Raw genomic sequence first — 5,756 nt, forward strand, 5'->3', positions numbered from 1 at the left:
CACCCGTCTCAGCTTCCCAAAGTGCTGGGATTACAGGCTTGAGCCACCGTGTCTGGCCAGGATATTCTTTTAAGAAACACAATCTTGGGCTGGGAGCAGTGGCTCACGCCTGTAATCCCAGCACTTTGGGAGGCCAAGGCGAGCGGATCACCTGAGGTCAGGAGTTCAAGACCAGCTTGGCCAACATGGTGAAAACCCATCTGTACTAAAAATACAAAAATTAGCTGGGCTTGGTGGCACGTACCTGTAGTCCCAGTTACTCGGGAAGCTGAGGCAGGAGAATCACTTGAACTCAGGTGGCAGAGGTTATAGTGAGCTGAGATCATGCCACTGCACTTTAGCCTGGGTGACAAAGTGAGACTTCATCTCCAAAAAAGAAAAGAAACACAATATCCTCAGTGTTTTTGTCCCTTGATGACACTCTATGTGCCACCCGAGGGCTTTATACAATATTTGAGAGAGTGGTAATTCTCTATGATCTTGGCAAAGAGAAGAGACTAAGGATTATTTTTGTTTTCCTAAGCCTAGCTAGGAGAGAGTATAACTCTTTTATTGCCTGGTTCAAGGTATATGAATCATCATAGCAAGTGCAAGTTGAAGCAAGATATATGTCCCAATGACTGGGTGCAGTGGCTCCTGCCAGTAATCCCAGCACTTTGGGAGGCCAAGGCAAGTAGATCACCTGAGGTCAGGAGTTAGAAACCAGCCTGACCATCATGGTAAAACCCCGCCTCTACTAAAAATACAAATATTAGACCAGTGTGGTAATGCATGACTGTAATCCCAGCTACTTGGGAGGCTAAGGCAGAAGAACTGCTTGAACCCAGGAGGCGGAGGTTGCAGTGAGCAAAGAGTGAGCAAAGATCACATCACTGTACTCTAACCTGGGCAACAGAGTGGGACTCTGCCTTTAAAAAAAAAAAAAAAAAAACAAGATGGGCATAGGCCATAAGTCACATTACCTGGGTGCTGGCCCAGTGATATATTACAATGGTCTCTTTAAGCAACACCCTGAGAGGATAGACACATACCAGGTGGCTGATCCCAGTGATATGTCACAATCTTTTATTTGTGCATGGTGCATGTAGGTGAGGAGAGTCACATTTCTTAGGTGATGGATGCCAAAATATGTCACAAGGCCATCTGTGGGGAGGGCCCAGGCAGAAGTCTCTCATCCCCTAATGTCAGATGCAGTGATATGTAACAATATATAAAATATGAAAGGTCCAGCCAAAAGATGAGTTACATCATCTAGGTGCTGGGCCCAGTGATACATCGCAATTCCCTTGTGGCAAGGTACAGGCTGAGGAAGAGTCACATCACTACCTAGGTGAGAAATAAAAAGTTATTTCATAATACTCTTGTGGCCAGGGCTTATGTGGAAGACTCATAAGGGTGGCAGACCCAGCTATATGTCACAATGCAAAATGTTTGTAGGGCCCAGACAAGAGAAAAGAGTTCCATTATGTAGGTGCTGTGCCCAGTGATATATCACAATCCCTTTTTGGTAAGAGTCCAAGCTATAGAGGAAACTTCGCATCACCTAAATGCTGTATTCAGCAACATGTCACAATTCCCTCTGAGAGGACAAGCCAGGAAGAAAAGTCACATCACCTAGGTAAAAGACCCAGAAATATTTTATAATGCTCTCTTTTTGTAGGACTCAGGAAGAAAACAGGAGTCAGATAACATAGGAGCTGGACCCAGTTATACGGCACAATCACTACAGTAGGCAAGGCCTTGGCATGAGAGGAGAGTCACATCAGATAGGTGCTGGGCCCAGTGATATGTAACGTTTCCCACTGTGGACAGGTCCAGAAAGATAAAAAGAGTCCTATCATTTAGGCGACTGACTCAGAGATACGTCACAATGACGATTTGGGCAAGAACCAAGCAGAAGAATCACATCCCCTGTGTGCTGGGCCCAGCAATAAGTCACTCTCGCTTCTGTTAGTGTGACCCAGGCTCAAAGATATATTGTAATCTACCCACGGACAAAGTGAAGATGAGAGAGGAGAGTCACATAAAATAGCTAACAGGCAGAAAACTCACACCATCTAGGTTTAGGGCCCAGCAATATGTCACAATGTTTTACATGAGCAAGTCCAAGAAACAAAAACTTATCCCTTTGGTGCTTAGTTCAGTAATATTTCACAATCTTTCCTGCAAGAAAAGACTAAGAAATAAAAGAAAAAAATTAGCTATATGCTGTGAAAGGTCACAATACTTCCTGGGAGCAGAGATCAGGTAATACAAGAGAGTCACATCACCTGTGGGATTAGTGCAAAGACTTTTTTTTTCTTTTGGAAATGGAATCTCACTCTGTTGCCCAGGATGGAGTGCAGTGGCATGATCTCGGCTCACTGCAATCTCCACCTCCTGGGCTCAAGCGATTCTCCTGCCTCAGCCTCCTGAGTAGCTGAGACTACAGGCACCCATTACCACACCTGGCTGATTTTTGTTTTTGTTTGTTTGTTTTTAGTAGAGACAGGTTTTCACCATATTGACCAGGCTGGTCTCAAACTCCTGACTTTGTGATCTGCCCACTTTGGCCTCCCAAAGTGCTGGGATTACAGACATGAGCCACCGTGCCTAGCCACAAAGACATTTCAAAATGCCTCCTGTAGGCAAAGCCCAGGCATAAAAGTTACATGACCTGAGTATTAAACCCAGCAATATGTCACAATGGCCCAAGTGGGCAAATCACAGGCAGAAGTGTCACAAATTGTCAGTGCAGGGTCTAGCAATATGTCACAATATCCCCTGAAGGCAAAAACCTAAAAGAAGAGTCACATAAGCTAGGTGCTGGATGTAGCAATATGCTACAATTTCCCTGTAAGCAGGGACCAACAGAAGAAGAGAGTCACATCCTCTGGATGCTGGGCCCAGTAATGTGTCAACCATCTTTCCTGTAATAAAGACCCAGGCAGGAGAAACACATCATCTGGTTGCTGACCACAGCAATATGCCACAACTTTCTGTATAGGCAGGGTGTAGGCAGAAGAGAAGAGTCACATCTCCTGGATGAGGAATGCAGAGACATGTCACAATGCCCCCTGTAGGAAGGGCCTAGGTAGGAGACTCCCATCCCTTAGGTGTTGAGTTCAGCAATACGTCACAATATCCAAATATGTGGAGCCTGAAAAAAAGAGGAGAGTCGCATCACCTAGATGCGAGGCCAGTGATATGTCACAATTTCTCTGTGAGCAGAGATCAGGTAGGAGAAGAGAGTAACATTACCATGGTGATGGGCATTGAGTTATGTCACAAGGTCCCCTGTAGGAAGGCCCAGAAAAAAAGTTACATCCATCACCCAGGTGTTGAACCCAACAATATTTAACAATGTCTAATGTGATATATTGAGCCACAATATAGCACAGCATGTAAGGCACACTTGGGAGAGTCACATAACATGGGTGCAGGATTCAGCAATAATTGACAATACCCAAAATTTGTGGGATTCCCACCCCCCCAAGAAAAGAGGAGAATCAAATCACCCAGCTGCTGGATTCAGTGATAAATAACAATGTTACCTTTGGGCAGAGACCGGGCAGCAAAATCAAATCACACAGGTGCTGAAGGTAGGCATATGTAACAATCACACCCACAGGAAGGTCCAGTAATGAATTAACAATCCTGCACAGGTCCCAGTTCTAGGTATGAGAGTCACCACATTTCCTATGTTGGGTCTAAGTATGGTAGTGACAAACTCACCAATGAACTGGATGGGAGCCTGAGACCCTTCATTCCTCCTGTAAACTCTGTTTACTCTGGCACTAAGCCCAGGTAGAATTTTCATGGGGTCAGACAGAATTCTCATCTGCCAATGAACTCGGTTTACAAATAAGTCATCATTCCAACTCTGGCTGGATGTTCACATTATGATAGTCACAATTTCAACTGCTGACTGTGTGTGTGTGAAATTCAGGGCCTTACCAGTGGGCTCTGTCCATGTGTGAGAGTGACAATCCTAACAATTGGTGGGGTCTGCACATGAGAATCACAATCTCATCTGTGTGCTGAATGCTGAAATGATACTCTCTGTACCACAAGAGATTTATTTTTTTAATCTAATTTTTTTTTTTTTTTTGAGTCCAAGCTTTGCTCTTGTTGCCCAAGTTGGAGCGCAACGGCACAATCTTGGCTCAATGCAGCCTCCGCCTCCCAGGTTCAAGCGATTCTTCAGCCTCAGCCTCCCAAGTAGCTGGGATTACAGGCATGTGCCACCACACCTGGCTAATTTTTTATATTTAGTAGAGATGGGGTTTTACCATGTTGGTCAGAGTGGTGTCGAACTCCTGACCTTAGGTGATCCACCCGCCTCAGCCTCCCAAAGTGGAGGCATGAGCCACCATGCCCAGCAAGGGATTGATATAGTATGCAAGAAAGTGGTAATTTCCTATGACTTTGTACAAAAAAGGAGACTCTGGATCTTAATCATTACCCAAGGCCTAGCTATAAATGACAGCATCTCTCCTATTGGATGGTTTGAGGTATGAGACTCACCATTGCACCTGTGAGCTAGGCCAAAATATAATTTACAATCCTACCTACGAATAGGCAGAGAGGAGAAGAGTCGCATCACTTGGGTTTTTGGCCAGGAATACATCACAATCTTTACTGAGGGCAGGAACCAGACAGGACTGTCACATCACTTTAATACTCAGCTAGGAATACGTTACAACCTTCTCCTGAAAGCAGGATACAAGCAGCAGAGTCACATCTCCTGGGTGCTGAGTCCAGCAATAGGTAACAATGCTTTCTATGGTCAAGGCCTATGTAGGAGAGACACATCACCCTGTACCTGGGCCTAGTGATAATTCACAATTTTTCCTGTGGGCAGAATGCAGGCAAAAATGGAGTAACATCTCCTAGGTGACTGATGCAGAGATATGTCACAAGGCCCTCTGTAGACAGGGCCCAGACAGAAGCCTCCCATTTTATAGATTTTGGGCCTAGTAATATGCCCTAACATGCAAATATAGGGCTTAGGGAAAAAAAAAAAAAAAAAAAAGGAGTCACATAACCTGAGTGCAGACCCTAGCAATATGTCACAATGCACTCTGTGGGCAGCGCCAAGAAAAAAAGACATCACCTGTGTGGAAGGTCCAGCCATACATCACAATGCCACCTGTGGGCAGCACCAAGGCTGGAAGAGAGTCACATCTTTGAGGTGCAGAATCAAGAGATATGTCACAAACACATCTCTGGGCTGGGCCAAGGCAGGAGAGTCAAATCACTACAATGCTTAGCCGACATAATCACACCTGAAGGAAATTCCAGGAATGAGATTAGAAATTTCATACATGTCCACATTCTAGATATGAGAGTCAACACCTCCTGCATGTTGGGTCTGAGTACATGAGTAAAAATCTCAAGAGCTGACAGACTTTTTGCAAGAGAGCCACAATTTCTTCTGCAGACTTATCCTTTCAGTGCAGTCACTGCCTCATGTGTGTGCTGAAGTTTGGTCTGAGAGTCACCAGCCCACCTGTGAACCAGATCCACATATGAGAGTCAATTCTCCAACTTTCAACAGCCTCCACATGTGAGATTCAGAACCTCAACAGTGGGATATGTTTATGTGGGAGAATGACAATCTTTATTGTTGCCTGGATGTGCATTCAAGAACACTATCTCACCTGTGTGCTGTGCACTCCTGTGACACTCTCCATGTCACCTGAGGGCTTTATACAATATGCAAGAGTGGTGATCCTCTGTAACCTTTGCACAAGAAGGAAATCCAGAATCTTTTC

General features: G+C 44.9%; 1 long non-coding RNA gene across 1 annotated transcript; it reads right to left on the reverse strand.

Annotated features, from left to right (window-relative positions):
• Positions 1-2,866: 2,866 nt before the first annotated feature.
• On the reverse strand, positions 2,867-4,061 carry LOC105527486. Its single transcript, XR_001004234.1, has 3 exons — positions 3,954-4,061; positions 3,534-3,909; positions 2,867-3,139 (listed from the first exon to the last, which is right to left on the reverse strand). It is a non-coding gene; the product is annotated as an uncharacterized LOC105527486 (long non-coding RNA).
• Positions 4,062-5,756: the final 1,695 nt, after the last annotated feature.

Source organism: Colobus angolensis, unplaced genomic scaffold, assembly GCF_000951035.1.
Source record: "Colobus angolensis palliatus isolate OR3802 unplaced genomic scaffold, Cang.pa_1.0 Scaffold627, whole genome shotgun sequence".
Taxonomy (NCBI): Eukaryota; Metazoa; Chordata; class Mammalia; order Primates; family Cercopithecidae; genus Colobus; species Colobus angolensis.